The following is a 17,764-nucleotide window of genomic DNA, read 5'->3' on the forward strand; positions in this document are numbered from 1 at the left end:
ATAGCTATCCTTGAAAACCATTTTTTAGAAAAACGTTAAATGCACTAACCTTGTTCTGATCTTGGACACATCGCTGAAAAGCCATTCTCAGGCAGGGATAATTGAAAGGTGTGAATTTTTATATAGATTTAGCTGTTAAAGTATTTTTCCAGAGGCGAAGCCAGAGGCTAAATCTGGGCTCCATGATCAGCTACCGGAACTGTGGGCTAGCTCCCCTGCCTCAGTACAGCAACCCAGTGATGAACGAAGGGCTCCTGACCTAGTTCTTGGTATAATTTATATGTCTTTTTCTCCCCTTCATTTTTGCCTATTTTGCACATGTTCCTGGTTATGAAAGTTGGGACTGCCTCTAAACTTCAGTTTTAAGCCAGGAATAAATAGAAAATGTTGTGGACTTGATCTTTTTCAGAATATTTCCTTTTATATATCAACCCTGCAGTTTTGGGTTACTGGTAATACACAACATGGCAAAATACTGTTCGTATAGAATTAAATTATACTCCTAACAGGTACTGTCAAGGGAACAAACATAGAATGGGACAACTGCATGTGCTTTTCTACTTTAAATGAAAATGTGTACTCAGCAGAAGGATCGCAAATATTCCAAGGCAATTTGTTTGTGGTTTGATTGACTGGAAATGCCAGTGGACTTTACCTAAGAAGGCTATTACAGCCAATGCCTATTGTGTTTCATGCACACGTGCAGGGGATGGAATGCCAAGGCAGGCTCCGGAGAGAGGAAGCCGCCGGTGCCTCGTGACTCTCAAAAGGGCAATGCCGTCGACGGAACCCACAAGAGGTGTTCCAGTCTTTGATGACGTTTTGGTTCAGGAACCATTAATAAAGTTTTACTGATCATAACAACATCCTCATCTGAAATTTGGCTCCTTGAAAGCTCAGTCTCATCATATAAGAGGTATTTTTTTCTGGGGTAGATAAAGCCACTGCATTTCCTCTTTAAAAAAATCAAAAACAAAAAACAAAACAAAACGCCATCTTCTTGCCCATATTCTTTCTTAATATCCTGTGTGCTTTGTCAAAGGGTACATTTTCAAGAATGAAAAACTGGCTTGTGTGTGCAGCAACTCTAATAGTTACACTATACTTTAAAAAATAAGGACATGTGTTTTAAATATTGTTTTGAATAATCGTTAGCTACATGGCATAGACAGATATATAATCATCACTTTAAAATTAAAGTCACAAGCTGCTAAATAACTTTTTTTAAAAAATTAATTAATTTATTTATTTATTTTTGGCTGTGTTGGGTCTTCGTTTCTGCGCGAGGGCTTTCTCTAGTTGCGGCGAGCAGGGGCCACTCTTCATCGCGGTGCGCGGGCCTCTCACTATCGCGGCCTCTCTTGTTGCGGAGCACAGGCTCCAGACGCGCAGGCTCAGTAGTTGTGGCTCACGGGCTTAGTTGCTCCGTGGCATGTGGGATCTTCCCAGACCAGGGCTCGAACCTGTGTCCCCTGCATTGGCAGGCAGATTCTCAACCACTGCGCCACCAGGGAAGCCCTAAATAACTTTTAAGTTGAAAAAATGTTCTCTAAGATTTTAGTAGTGCTACTGAAAACAAATCCATTGAAAAGGCGCTGAATTGCGAATTAGTAATAACCACATTTTCGTAATGAAACCTGTGTTTCTGTTGCTTGTACTGAAGGATAAATTTAGGGTTCAGGTTTGGCATAATTTGTGTTGAGTATTTCTTGATGGAAAATGGGCTCTTGGGTTGGCTAATGCTTTCACATTTTCAAAACATTTTAGGAGTTATGTAAAAAGAGTTCTCACAGAATAAACTCTAAACGTATTTTGAGAAGAAAGCAGAAGTTGTTGCTGCAAGTCCACATTTTACATTTGACTAATAAGATGCAAATACCTTTAAAACTGAGAAGGCATTGTATTTTAGTGCCATTTGTATTTTGATTTATTGAAAGAAATCAAGTTGTAAGAAGAATAAAAATGTTATTTTAGTAAAAATTCCCATGTTCCTCAATTGAGTAATATAATGGAAAACTGTATTAATTATACCTATTTCATACCATCCTCTTCCATCTCTATGCAAAGAACATAATACCTGATTTCTTTTCTTATTCTAAACCTTTGGGATTGGTTTTAATCCTAAATCTGTGAATAAGCAAAATAAGACTCCCAAAAGTAACCAGGGCAAGATTTAGTGGCTCCAGTCGAGAACCAGGGATCAGAACAGACTAGGTGATATAGCACAGCTGAGTAGAGGCTTTGCACAGTTGAAGGTGTAGTAAGAATCTCCTCCTTAACCAGGCACTGCTTTTTCTAAAAACTGGGGGCTGATACTTCATTGACCAGGTTTTTCTCATCGTCCTACAATTATTGATGTTCTAAAGTTGTTGGAAATTCTATGAAAACCCAAAGGTGTTTCACTATATTTCAGTCCAACATTGATTGGTGCTATCTTCAAGGAATATCTCCTCTGATGAGATTACTTATGGTTCTGTTAGCTCCCTAGGGCTTCTGTAAGAAAGTTTCACAAACGAGATGGCTTAAAACTGTAGAAATGTATTCTCTCCCATTTCCATGTGTCTCCCCTAGCTTCTAGTGGTTATCTTTGGAGTTCCTTGGCTTGTACCTGCCTTTCTACACCTGGACTTCTCCTCTCTATGTGTGTCTGAGACTTGACTTGGCCTTCTTATAAGGACACCTTCTTGTAAGGACACCGGGTGTTGAATTTAGGGCCCACCCTATCGTGTAACATCACCTTAACTAATTACGTATGCAAAGACAATTTCCACAATATGGAGAATCCAGGTAGACATGAATTTTGGGGGGACAATATTCAACCCAATACAATGGTCTGTATCCAATTACAAAACCATGTTGTCTTAAAGAGAAAAAGGTTCGTAAAAGAAAGAGATCACTGGTTATATATTTTTCCTTCCTTGGCTGGAACTTCCATCGTAAAGAGAGAAACCAACCAATCTAGGGATTTAGATTGGAGGTTTCTGCAGGGCTGATCACAGATTCTTCTGAACTCAATCTATGTCCGTGAGTTAACAGGTGCAGTGATTTTCAGTGGTCCACAAGAACTCTGAGGAATAATCCCTGACAGCACCACGATGGGCAGAATTACACCCTAGATTTTCTGTTTCAGAAGGATTTAGGCCAACAAGGTGATTGAAAGGAGCTTGAGTTGGATAAGAAGTGTTGGTGCTTCACTGGGACATGCGTAGTTTTCTCTTCTAACATATTATCTGTGGTCAGTAGAGGGAAGTATCATCACTGGGCAATATATGCTCGTTAACTGGTGATAAGTATCCAGTGGATATTTAGGATCCATCCTGATGGCCTCCTTACTGTGACAGCTAGATCACTTTTGCTCTGTGTTCAGAATATAAGGGTAATGAACTTTAAAAACAATAACAACAAAACTTACAAGCCGATCTATAACTGAAGAGTAACCAGGCATTGAGAATTGAGTCCAACAATGGAGGAGAAATGTTTTCTAAGTTGGAGGACCACCTGAATTTACTTGAAGTTCTGATGAGTATACTTTGTCCAGGTACATCTGCATTTCCAGAGATATAGGTTTGCGGGGGGCCGGGGGGCGGGGGGAGGTAGGAGAATCACTTGGATTCTCTTATATCAGCAAAGTAGCTGTTGATCAGGCATGTACTGACTGGTTTTTTGAAATACAGACTTGGACTAAAAAACAGACCAACAAATCATTAAATATTCACCTTATAAAATTATAAAATAAGGCACTCAATATAGAATACTACCTTTACTCATTAATTAGTTCTACCCAATTCTAATGTTTTGTCTCAGGAATAGAGTGTGTTCCAGGTTGATTCTTGGTTATTTATTTTAATTTGCCACCAGTCATTTTGTATCAAATCCTGACCCGAACTGATGGGACATTCGTTGTATTTTATGTTTCCACTTTAGTGGGAATATTCACACATTTCTCTGCAGAATCCTCATGAGGTTGATCACATGCTATTATCCCGGTCCACCGCTGGTGACTGACATAATAAATGGCACACGTTCTAAATTATTTTTAAATCTTTTAAATGCCCAATTCCAAGGATTTTGAAAATAAAAAGGATTGTGGACCAGTACCTCCGTTTCAGAGGCAAACATTGGAAGTGTATTAGTTTGCTAGGGCTTCTGTACCAAAATACCACATACTGGGTAATTTAAACAACAGAATTCAATTTTCTTACCATTCTGGAATCTAGAACTCTGAGATCAAGATATCGGCAGGCTTGGTTTCTTCTGAGTCCTCCTTCCTTTGCTTGCAGGTGGCTGCCTTCTGTTATCTCCCCTTTGTGTGTGTGTGTGTGTGTGTGTGTGTGTCCTAATCTCCTCTTCTTATAAGGGTACCAATCATACTGGAGTAGGGCCCACTTCAGGGATCCCATTTTAACGTAATCGTCTCTTTAAAGGCTGTGTCTCCAAATATGGTTCCACTTTAAGGTCCTGGGAGTTAGGACTTCAACGCACGGGCTTTGTGGGGCATGTGCCTTCATTTCCACTCGAATGTCTTTTGATTTGTCTATTAGGAGTATTTTCCATGTGCTCACCACGATGTAGGAAACTATAATGATATGTTTCAGAAATTGTTTTTTTTAAGGTACTTAAATAGCTCAGGCCAATATGAGAAAAAGAAAGAATACTCATTTTTATTCTGCTTTTATTTTGCCAATGCAGATATTGTACAGCAGGAGGAGATGGGAAAAAGTCAAGTATGGATTTTTCCAGACAGTTGCAGAAATAAGTTCTGATGTCACATCAGAGCTTTCCCCAGGTAGCTGAAGTCGTGCCCACAGACCTTGCCTGCCGTGGTCACCGTGACGGAGAGCCAGTCAACGCAATGGTGAGTAGTGCTTGGGGGGCCCGGTTGTTAAGAAACGACTGAAATGCACTGTACCATTTCTAACCGAACTTCTGCCTGTGTTGCCATTGGTGTTAGATCCACTGGTGAAATCTTGGCATTACCCCCATCTACCCTACGTCTGTCCTACCTCTTCCCTCAGTCAGCTTAGAGCATGAGTGGAGTCTGCCCGGGTTTCTTCTATTTACCACCCAGGCAGGATCTTGCTTCATGAAAGGAAAGCGTCATTCAAGTCTGCTCTTTATTCATTTCAGTTGGTTCTGGGTTAAACAGCAAGAAGACATTCCTCTAAGTTTTAAAAATGCAGGTGCCATGCTTTTTGACTTTTCTGGTGTTGATGCAGATTTTACTAAACAGCCATACTTTCATTTATTAACCTAAACAGCAAACGTATAACGAGTCTATTATGTGTGGGGCACTATTAAGCATTGGGGAGCTTGCTGTGAAGCACAGGACCTTTATATTGACAATATACCCCCTCTTACTGAGCCATATAATTGGGATCACTTTAGGAGAAATAGAGCTTTGCTGTCATAATTTGTCTTGGGAAAAATTAGGGGGGAGAAGCGGGTATTTAAGGCCCTTTCTCAATCATGATCGTTCTCTGTGACTTTTTTTGCTGTATATTTGGAGCCTAAGGGTTGAGGAGAGGAGTTTAGCTATTGTTGTTACTATTATTATTTACGAATTGCAGGCATTTTGTTGAATAATGATCCAAGCTGAATAGTGGGTAGAGTCAATAAAAAGAATCAAAATAATAATAACAAATGGCTTAAAATGGAATTACTTAGAGATTTAGTGAATGTTTGAGGAGTTGGGTGCTATGTTTGTGATGAGGGATGGCTTGATGATGGTCTTACACCATACACACAAACCATCACCAGAAGTGTATATTAGTTCTATTTATTTGCCAAAAGATATCAAACTTGTTGGGGAGTGGGATAGCCCTCCCGTAGCAGGTCCTGACAAAGCACAATTTCATCCAGCTTCTTGCAACTGAAGTATGCACTGTGTTGGGGGGATGGCATCTTACTCAGGCTGGTACCCTGGAGTCATCTGGGTTGTTTGGTGAAACCCAGACACTAACTCGGCTCTTAACCATCTACCCTCAAGGGAAGATTGTGGCTTTGCTGTGTTTCAGGATGTGATAGAGCAACACTTGTAAATTTATCTGAAAATAAATTATGTAAGTTTTATCTTTAATATAAAAAAATATGTACTTGGAACGGCATCCTGAGGAACTCTGCAAGATCACTCCTCAGTGAAACAGCCATAACTGGTGGAAATTATAAAAACAAAAACCATCTGAAGTGTCTGGAGATTGTCCTGAGGGCATCCAGCGAGTGCAGAAGCATTTTTTCAAGAAAATCTAATAAATCTCAATAAAAACAGTGCGATTCTGGCACTTGAGACACAACTTGTTGCCTTGCCCACCAACCCCCAGCTCAGACTGGTGGAAACTCCACTCTGGACACATGTGGCCAAGAAGATGGGACTCCCTCTCTCCCCAGTTCATAGTCAGCAGCTATAGTATACTCCCTCTAGGGGCACGTACCCAGTAGTATTTGCAAAGACCGCCAGATTTAATCAGACTGTGGAGTAATTTATACCACAAGGCATTGTTGAAAACAATAGAGTCAGTATTATTTATGGGCACCCCAGTTGAAGTAGGAGCTTGGCGTCAGGCTTAATATCTTGATACGAATAAAAGCTGAATCAGTGCTACTGTAGTACAGTTGGCTCTCCATATCCACGGTTTCCAAGTTTGCGGATACGCAGGGCCCTCTGTAAGGGACTTGAGCATCCAGGAATTTTGGTATCCACGGGGGTCCTGAAACCAATCTCCTGCAGATACAGAGGGAGGACTGTAATCTGTTCAATATTAAACAGGCTGAGGTACCTCTGTGACAGTTTTTAGAAATAAACAGTTGACTCAACACGAAAGACATAGGTTCTCTTACAACTTCATTTACAATTTAAAAAGAATTAGAAAACATAAAATGATGAGTGTTTCTTTTAGCATTTTGTGAATCTTTTTTGTTAACTTTCAGTTCATCATTGACATCTTTTGTTATCACTGAAATCTAACTGAAAATGTTCACTGTTGAGGGAATTTTGAAAATGAGAGCACATTAAGAAGACCATAGTGGGGAAAAAAAATTATTCTGTAAAAATAATTGAAATGACAGTAGTATTAGCATACTTTGTGGGATATAAATAAGAAGAGTGTAGCTACACCCATGAAAAAAGTGGCATTAAAGAGAACAGGGGAGTGATTATATTTCCTTAATCTCTAAATTAAGAAAAGCAAAAAAGATAGATCAACTGACTATATTTGGGAAAATAAATAGTATTACTTTAATCATAACAGTCTGTGGATTCCAGAGTCACTTATCATGTGTATATATTTCATGTTTTATACCTTGACCTTGGATAAATTGCCTAAGCTTTTTTATCATAATGTCATCTTTAATAAAATTGTAATAACTTTTACCTCACAGAATTGCACTGAAAATTTTCCTTTGAATGTAAGTCTTTCCAGTCTGTTTACAACTAATACCAAAATAACAGATTGATTGATTTAGTCATTGTAATAAAACACCTGTCAATTCAATAAAATGATAAAAATTGCTATGTTAGCTTGTCACTGTTGAAAGCTCATTGCTTTTACTTTCACCCTAACAAACTGTAATGCTAGATAGCACTTGGAGTGTGTATTTAGTGCATCCATACTCGACACTATATATGTGTATTAAGTTTCTGTGTCTTTAAATTCTTTGAGATTGAAACTAACTGGTGATTTTTGGTTTTATTCACATTTCAGTTTCTGTCTCAATTAATTCCTTACTAAAGACATTGAATATGTTTTCTTGCTTCGGAGACAGAAGTGTCACAGTAGAGGTGCCAGAGTCACCAAATCATGCAGGAATATCATTTTGGACTAGACATGAAAGAGAAGGAAATCTTAATCCTATTAAGATGAAGAATTTGGCGTTTAACTTAACCAGTATGCACAGCAAAAAATTAGTAGATTTATGAGAGTTAAATGTGTAAAACAAGAAGGCTGGACTCACAAAGAACAATTAAAATTTCAATATTGCTTATAATATAATACGCTTGGTAAAAATTATTATAGATCTCCTAAATCAGAATAAAATTGTGTAATTAATTTAATCCATAAGAAATGAACTTTAACTTTTCAATTATACCTATACAGACATGATCAGGTTTTACTGAGACTTTGTAAATACCGGTGATTTTAAATTACCTTGAAAAAAAATGATCACTAAATTCATGTATATTTGAAATAACTTTTGTAGGCCCTAATATTTGACATACATGTTTTCCCACCTATTTACATTACTAATGTCACTTGTCCCTACAAATGTATACTGCTTTTCAAAAAAATCTATTGTATGTGACTTGAATGAATCTATCTTACTGAAATATTTTATTCATTTAAATTTAAATAATACAAAACCAAGCTCATAGACACAGAGGACAGTTTGGTAGTTGCAAGAGGCAGGGGATGAAGAGATGGGAGAAATGGGTGAACTGTCTTTTTGTTTATTTTAAAAAAATGAACAAAAAGTTAAAAAAAAAAAACCCATAATACAGCACTAGCTTAAAAAATCAGAGTATAGAATGCCCCATTTGGATAATCTAGGATTATCTTGCTCTCTCAAGATATTTATTTAATTACATCACAAAGTCCTCTTTGCCACGTACATATTCCAGGAATTAGGACACGGCCGTCTTGGGGGGGCGGGCACCGTTCTGCCATCCATAAATTCCTGGCAGGTTTTCTCCTGTGTATTGGGTTTGATTCCCAAATGTTGCAAGCCTTTTGGCTTCTTTTTTCTCATGTCCTATTCATACTTTTACAAACTCCATTTTGGTTTTGTGCCCCCCTTTCCACGGACCTGTTCATCCTAAAATCCCTCATGACTTTCTTTTACTAGCTATAATTTACTAAACGTGTCAGTGGCCATCCTACTTGACCTCTTATTAATTTTTAGCACAGTCAGCTACTCCCATCTTTTAAAAAATTTCTTCCACTATTTCCATAACACTAAAGCTTTGACTAGGTAGACAGCTTTTCAGTTTCCATTGCTAGGTCTTCCTCCTCTCCCAATACCAAAATATCTGTTCTCCTCAGAACTTGTTCTTGGGCCCTTTTCAGTTGTTATCACATACATACTCCCTGAGGAAATATTCTCTGACCCCTATATTTAAATGTCATTCTAGAAGTTAGGTTGGTGGCATACCTCACTGTCATTTTCCTTTCTCTCACTGTAAGAACCCTTTTTAAAAATTTAAATGTTAACATCTTTCATGAATGGATGGCCTCTTTCCCAGCCACAAGGTGCGTGGATTCCTATTAGCATGAAACAAACATGACAATTCTGGTCCCCTTGGCACCGGTTGGCTTAGTTATGAACACATAACAATTCTGGGCAATGCAAGATGAAGGGAAGTTGGATTGAAAATGTCATGGTAAGATTTCTGCTTTAAGACAGGGCATATGGAAGGAGGCACCCCTTTTTCTATGTGAGGAAGAGATGGGTAGAGTAACAACAAACATCTCAAGAACTGCTTCCTTGTGGATGGCATGGTAGACAGATAAAAGAACTTTGATTGAGCCTCTGATTTACATGCTCATGCTGCCCTACTTCCAGATGTCACATATGTGAGATTATTTCCTTTCTTGTTTAAATTTGGTATGTGTACCCAGAAGGATTGTACCAGGACAAAAAATGGTCTTAGAATCCATGATTTTGTGTTAATATCATCAGATGCATAATATCTTCATAATAGAAGTTATGACTATATTGGCATGGTCATTTAGTGTATGTGTGTGTTTCTCAAACAAGAGGAGGATTTTTTTTAATCCATAGAGAAAATATTTCTTGGGAAGAAATAACCTTGAGCAGTGTATCTCAAAATATCTGTGATGGAGTACCAGTTGCTTTTTTTTTTTTTTCCAATTCTTTACATCCTATAATTTTGGTGATATAAGAAACCACATGCTTGGGTGTCACTGCAAGGTCAGATTGCTTTAAAAGTTTTTAAATGATTACTCTCCATTTCCGTCCATATTTTGTAGTAGACCAGTGATAATTTCTGGACTACACTCTAAGAAGAGCTGTTCTAGTGGGAGTTCCATGTTCAAAGCAATTATTGTATGCTCGGGATTTAAACTCTTTTAAAATTTCTTCTGTAGTTTTGGGGTTTTGTTTTGTTTTTGATTTGCCCAATAAATAAATCATTTTCTCTAGAAACATGAATTTTTGATGTGAACAAATTTACATGAGAAATACGAATATTTTATTTTTTAATCTCCTCGAAAGCTGATGCTGATATAAAGAAGTATTATTTTTTATGGTTCATATATACAGTTGTGTTTTATGATTATTTATTTTTTCAGAAACATTTTACTGGGAGAGAGGTGTACCTCATTTACTCTGATTCCCAGCGTGAAACGATGTCACAGTTCTTGGGAATAGCCCTGATTTATAGTTTATATCTCTAAAGAAGCCAGTTTAAAAATGTTTATGCTGTAAGTGCACTAAACGGTCCCCCGTGTATCTTTTACCTTGCTTTGATAGTGCAGGTTAAGTTTTGCAGTTGGTCTAAGGGTCAGTTCACCCTTAGACAACTTGAGACGTCTCAGTAAATGACCTTTGTTTTAGCTCAGCAGCTCCAGGTTGAGGAAAGCACTTGAACCTTGACTGTGTTAATGCGGGGCAGTTGATAAGGGAGTATTTGTGTATTGGTGTCTGAATGTTCTGTGTTGTCTGTCCCTCTATAGTCACATTCTAAATTTGTAAAATTAAGTTCATAAAATTCTTCCTGGTTCAGATGAGAACTAGCAACCCATATCCAAATTAGACTAAGTGCATAACTTTTCCAGCCAGATACGTAACAGGATGGATTTTAGGGGGCCAGTGGAGCTTTCTGAAGATCTGATATGACTCTTACCCATTCAGACTTTATCATCTGAATCTGTTCATTCCTGTGTGCCATCCTGTCTCCCAGAAGATATAGTGGTCTCCCTGCTGAAGCACTGACATTCCTCTGTATCTTTATTTGATTTACATAGATGATATTTCTTTCTGGTCCTTTTGAGGGGCTTTGCAATGCATACTTACTTATATTTATTCACATTTGAAAAATCATGTATTGTGCTAATGAGAAAGTCAGGAAGATAAGTTAACTATATTTCCCATGTGATTTCCATACAACTGAAGGCACAGAAAATATCAAGGAAGGATTCACTTGAAGAGCAGTTTCACGCAAGGTAGACTTCTGTCGGTAAAATAAAATATGACATTAACTATCTTGCTCATTCGGTCAGCTATTTACCAGCTTTATGTTGGGCAATGACTGCTGTGCAGTGTGGAGTAGAGAGGTCTGTAGGACACCCTAGAATTTGTTCACAGGTCTGGAGGATGAGGCATGATCTCAGATCCTTAGGATGCATGATATAGAAAGCATTTTTTAATTAAAAAATGAATTAAGATGATTTAACATTTTTTTTCTCAATACTGTAAATGTTTGTTTTAAGGTAAACTAAGCCAATTACTTTAAATTCTCAGAGTATATATAAAAAAATAGTTGACTGGGAATATGATTGCTCTTTTCATTGTTTCGTTTATGCCTGTTTTTGAATTTTTTTGGTAGGGCAAGTATAATTAAATACTGGAATGAGTTAATGAGTGGGAATTTATAATCCTGTCTTCGATCCCACCTGCCTTAAATGATAACACCACCACTCAACAATTACTGTTGAGTAATTTTCAGTAAAATTTTTCCTACTAATCCTCCAGGCCTGCCTTAAATCTTGCTTATTTCAATAAATTATTATGACCATGGATAATGTTTTTTCCTCACATAATCTTAATTTCCATGACATTTCTTTTTGTGACACACTTTATCAACTAACTTAAGCTGCTATTTAATACCATGGCTTTTTTTTTCTCTAATGAGTTTATGGATTCCTTGTATCAAGAGCCTATAGATTTTATATTTTCCTACATCCCGTGCTTGCCAGAAGATGGAACACATCGTAAATGCTCAAAGTGTAGTTTCTGAATGCACAGAAGTAAGATCCTCTTGGCCAACTTTGAGGAATATCATCAATATTTGAAAGCTACATGCTCTCTTGAGTGGCAGTGGTAGGAAATGAGAGCAACTGGAGGTTGATGAATCCACGTATGTCTATTTAGTTACATTCATGTATGATCAATTATTATGCATGCGTAGGCATTTGTTATTTTTAAGATCTCAGAATTCAAATCTTTCATTATTGGTAATATTCAAGAAGATATATGTATTTTTGATATATAAATAAGCACAATACTTTGAATTATTGTGGGCTCTCCTGCAAAAGCCTGGATATATCTTTAATCCAATAGGTCAAAAAACCAAAGCAACATGAAAACGGAAGAGTCCCTATTAAATGCAGTATGTTGGTACATTTCTATTGGCTAACATTCTTATCCCATATTATACAGACCCAAGTCAGTTTTAAGCAAAATATTGAAAGCGATTTGACTTGGAGGGTTTTTCCTCCGAGGTTAACTGTGCGGTACGGCATGGGGGTGAACTGTGTGCTGGGCTTTTATTCTGATTCTGTTGCAAAATATCCGTGGAAATTTGCCACAGTGCTGTTACTGGGTAGGAGCGAGTGATTTCACTGAAAACTGTATGCCCATTTCAATGCATGACGGGTTTAAGCTATAAAAATTGTAATCCGTGCTCTATCAATTAGTAGGCTTTTAGGAAATGAGATAACACAAATATGTACATTTTATGAATCCAATGCTTAAAAAATAAGTTCACCCCTGACCTGAATTTTACCAGAAACAATTTGGTTAACATGTTTTGCTTACACACTCTTTTGGTCATTAGAGCTTATCCTTTGCAGTTGTCTCGTGGTTTCAAGCACTGTGCTTCCCAGATGGGTTATGACCTTGCCCCTCAGAATGGGGGCCCTGTTATGATGGGAGCAGTGGGTGGTGTTTGCTCTGCCTCCCTCTTCAACTGCCGCTGGGAGCCTTCCATTTACTTCTAAAATGGCAAGCAGCGAATGCAGAGACTCTTGTGAAGATGGGGCTACAGCATCTAACATTGCCATGGCTTCTTTCTAACCCACTTAATTGGTGGTTTTACCACCCTTCCGCTTCATTTTACTTATCTCTTTGTCCTACTTAGAGAAATAAAGATAATTCCCTTGTTCCTGCACCCACTCTTTCACGTAGGATAGTTACTTCTTCTGGATGCACTGGAGAATGTATCAGCCACAGCAGAGTTTGAAGGAGTCTTACTTTTTAGTTAGAAGCATTTACATCACTCTTCTAAAAAAAAAATCCCTATGAAAATCTATCCTGTAGGAGATTCAAAGGTCCCTCCAAGTTTTCTTTCAGACTGATTGGTAAAACATACGTAGGCCAAATATTATCTCCTCCTTCTTCCACAGTTTTTGAAACGAGATCACCTACTGCTTTTTTATTGTAATTGAAGTATTTTTCGGATGTTTTATATGAAAGCAATGATTTTTTTTGTCACTCTACTCAAATGGAGCAATCTCTGGTAGAAAGTAAACTATATAAATAAATTCCAAAATCTATGCATTAAGATCATCATTATAATTCTGTGCTTAGGCAGCAGGAACACCCATAGTAATCATGTACATGTTAATTTGTTTTGGGACATATAGTACATATCACACTCCGCTCGATATATGGTAATATCTTTAATCAATTAATTCCTTTTTGTGTTTATGCTACATTCGAACATTCTGCCAAAATTGAAAACATAAGACTTTGTTTCTCCTTCCACCCCTTAACAGCTCAATCATATTGACAATTGATCCCAAATATTTATTGAATGGCTATCCTGTGTTAAGAGCTGTTTTAGGTGCAATAGGGGTTCGCCTAGATCCCCTTTCTCCAGGTACCGTGAGCATTGGCTGGCTGAGGCTCACTGCCCACCTTTTCTGGAGTATGTGCTTATTTAGCCTGGGAGGGTACGGACCTTGCTCTCTCCACCCCTCCTCAGCTGGGGGGGTCAGCCTATGAGGTACTGATAGGAGGAGGTTAAAAAAAAACCAGCCTGCACCCCCCCCTTGCCCTAGGTGTGTGGATGCGCTAGGGGTGAGCACGTCACACCTCAGGGGATGGTTTCTGCTCCTGCTCTGCCTGTAGTTCAGGCTAAAGCTGCGTGTCACCTGGGACCACACCTTGGCTCTGTGTCCTCACCCAGCCCCCCTTCCTCCCTGGCTCACAGGTTTTTCCTGGAGTGTCCCGTCAGTAACCCATGTGCCCCTGACTCTGCTCCTAGGTGCCCCACCTGAGGAAGACACTGGCACGCAGGAGCCGGACTGTGTCCCTAACAGTTAGGCGGAGTAGCTGTAATCTCGTTTTATAGATGAAGGTGACTGTATGTATAGTGAAGCCAAATCAGTGGGCAGAGACTGTGCTTGATTCTGGACTCTGCCACGTACTAGGTGTATGACCTCCACATGTAACTTAACTCCACATGCCTCAGTTTCCTCAGTTGTAGAACGGAGGTAAAAATCTTTACATATGTTAATTTATGTTAGTATTTTCTTGGAGTAGTACCTGGAACATAGGAAATGCTGTTTATTGCTTAACATTAGGATTATAATAATGAAGGTTCAGAGGAGTAAAACAAATTGCCTCCAATTATACAGATAGTAGCACGATTTTCTCCCAAATGATGGTATGCTTCCTTCCAGACTGTTCCCTTTTCATTCTCCACTATGTTTGTGAATTGAAGCTTCTGCAGATTTGCTCCTTTCTGTCTGTCTTGCTTATTCAAGTCTGCCTTCAGATCTCTTGAGTTAGTATCACACATGCCCCTGGAAGGAAACCCTTGCTAGTAAAGCTGTAGCTGAACTCCTGCTCGCTCCAGGCCTGACCTGATGGCAGCTGTAACAGATTTCATGAACTTACAAAGCTCAAGTTTCAAAGTGTCTTGCAAGAGCCCTTCCTGGGATGGCCATGGACTTTCCTCTATTCATAATTTTTTACTATGATTCTTAAAGAATCTACTCCCCAATTTTATAAGCTTCAGGAGTCACAAGACCTAGATGCACACCTGAGTACTACTAAAGAACATTTTAGAGGCCGGTTATTGTGATGTCTTCATTGACTCACTACTACTGACTACCTTCAACTTCTTGCAGGAAGGCCACCCAGTGTTTTGCCAGGTCTCCTCTGGTGGAGCTCTGCTGTCTTTGTTTGTCCTTCACTGATTTTTGAAAGCTCAAACCATTTAGTGGTGCCTTACTATGTAAGTGTCAGAGTGTGCTGGACATGAGGCGACACAAAAATGACAGTAAGTCATATGGGAGTGTATTGGAACACAAAGGACAGATGACAACGGTAAGATGTGTTCAATAATGAGGTTACTTTCAGGGAACAGTGAAAATGGGGGGAAGTGTGCTTAAAGGATCTTGGTGGGTACAGGAAAGGGTGTGCTGAAGTAGGGGGAGCGCTAGAAGGAAGCTTGAGTTAGTGGAAAAATGGAATATTTTGTTTAAAGGAGAGAGCAGGTATAAATCATGAAGAGAGAGGGGGAAAATAAGGTGCAGCATTCCCGGCCTCTTTCATTTCGGTGTTCCTGGGACACGGAGCTGGGGTCCCTGTGTCCTATTGCCCAGGTAACTCTGCAGCGGCTGGAGAAAATGAGCATGTGTTTGGTGTAAACACTGCCTGGTTCTGTCTGGGTGGGTGTGAAGGCCTGTAGAGGACGGGGGCCATGGGCTCCTGGCTGGAGAAAGGAGAGTAGGGCAGATGGGTCCCACCAACTGGAGTTCATAACACTCTTTTGTTCTGACATATAAACTTCCATCTCCTGTTCAGAGGTGCCTTTATTGTGAAAATAACTGAAGTGAGGACCAGAAATGCCTTGTCAAATTTTTAAGCTTTTTTTTCTTAACTTATTTATAGACTATATTAAATTCTATTTTGAATTACTTTGATATATTATAATATGAATTCCTTCAGTAAAGAACTATCTACCATTCTAATATTCTGTTAGAGGAGGTGAGTGCCTTCTTTTATTTTATCAGCGGCATAGGTAATGATAATCTGCCCAGCCTGGAACCTTTCACAAAGATAAAACCCACAATTAATTTTCCTTCTCAGCATTACTTTATAACACACTTAGCAAATAAGCGCTAAGTTGCTCTAATAATTTAACAAGCATCTGAGCTTACTCTAAAAGTAAAATATGATCATGTATGTGTACGTGTGTGTGTGTCTGTGTGGAGGGTGTGTGTGTACATGTGTATTATGTATACACAGTTCTCTGCAGTAAAGGTAACTTCTGAGACTTGCTTGCTGAACATCTTCACAAGAAGATGTGCATCATCGTCGTGGGTGGTACGGGAGACGTCATGTATGGACCTGAGGTGTGTGTTTCTCTTATTTGGAGAATAGAAACCTGTCTGACTCCCGGGGAAATGAGCAGCCCACACAGCCTTTTATCAGAGATTTGAACAGAATTAGTAGATTATGAAATGATCCCAAAAAACTGTTTAAAAAAAGTTTGAGTGCGTGTATATGTGAATATGATATGTGTGTATATACCTCTATCATTTACCTATCCACATCTACCTGTGTAAACACGTTACATAATAACTAGGAGTCAGTAATTTTTCTCTCTTCCAAACTGCATATATTCGTTTTATCTTTTCATGAAATGCACAAAATGAGAGGATACTGTCACTTTCTATTTAAAAAGATCATAATTTTTCTTTGTATTTTACTCTGTTCTCTGTTATTTTTGATATTTTACACCATATGCTGTTAGTAACGTCTGTCTTTCTCCGTGGCTTCACCAGTTGTAAAATTCTTACATTATAGGTTACAAGACACACGCAATAGGAGGATAAATTAATGGAATTAAATGCCGAACAGTAGGAAATGTGTAGTCACATATATATTTTCTTCTACCACTACACGTTACCCGTATTTATGCTTACCATTGTGCTTCATCTGAGAATGCACTGAAGACTTTTTTTCCTTCCACTGAGGAATTAGAGTGAATTACATGAAAGCAAAGAACTGCATTTTGACCTATGAGAAGACTTCAAGGAATGTGGAGAATTATGTCTTGGAGTTAGTTTAACAATACCCTTTTTTGGTACCTAATCATACTTCATTCTTTCATATGTACATCACTTCACTGTGTAGAAGTAAAAATAAATATATAAATAGAATACTCAGATTAAGGGTCATTGACCTTGAAAGGAGAAAGCTGAAGGAACGAAGCTGGGGAATTTATCATAAATTAAGCTTTGTTCCTCACATGGCTCCAGAAGGAAAGATACTGTGCTCATTTGAAGTAAAAAAGAAGTATCAGGCTGATTGTTTCCATTGTTATAGTATTTATGTCCTGGGTAATCTCAGGCAATGGAAGAGTTTACAAAACATAAGTGCAAGACAGAGTGATTAAATTCCCTCTTTATCCTTCTTTTGTTGTTCATGGGATAACAACTGTAACTTCCTCAATGTGACATAAGCTGAGTAGGGAACTTCTCCTATATATCTGTGCTACGACACTTCACTAATTTTGACAAGTCAGTTTTTTAAAGGACTTAAAAATATGTTTATAATAGACATCATATCTACTGAGTGAAACATCACCAAAACGAATGCTCTTTTAATATTATGCTTGGGATTACATTGTTTCCTTTGTATAAATCTGACATCCGAAAGAGGGAGTTGTATATCTGTTTTATTCCCCATAATAAAGGTGATTTCTGGAAATTGTTTGCTGAATATCTCTATAAGAAGATGTATATCACTTTTATGGATAATATGGGAGATGTCATGTATGGAGCTTAGGTACATCATT

General features: G+C 38.3%; 1 pseudogene; it reads left to right on the top strand.

Moving 5' to 3' along the window:
• Positions 1-4,762: 4,762 nt before the first annotated feature.
• Positions 4,763-17,764, top strand: part of LOC132356725 (cytochrome b-like) — a 146,884-nt pseudogene continuing 133,882 nt past the window's right edge.

Source organism: Balaenoptera ricei, chromosome 21 (genome assembly GCF_028023285.1).
Source record: "Balaenoptera ricei isolate mBalRic1 chromosome 21, mBalRic1.hap2, whole genome shotgun sequence".
Classification (NCBI taxonomy): Eukaryota; Metazoa; Chordata; class Mammalia; order Artiodactyla; family Balaenopteridae; genus Balaenoptera; species Balaenoptera ricei.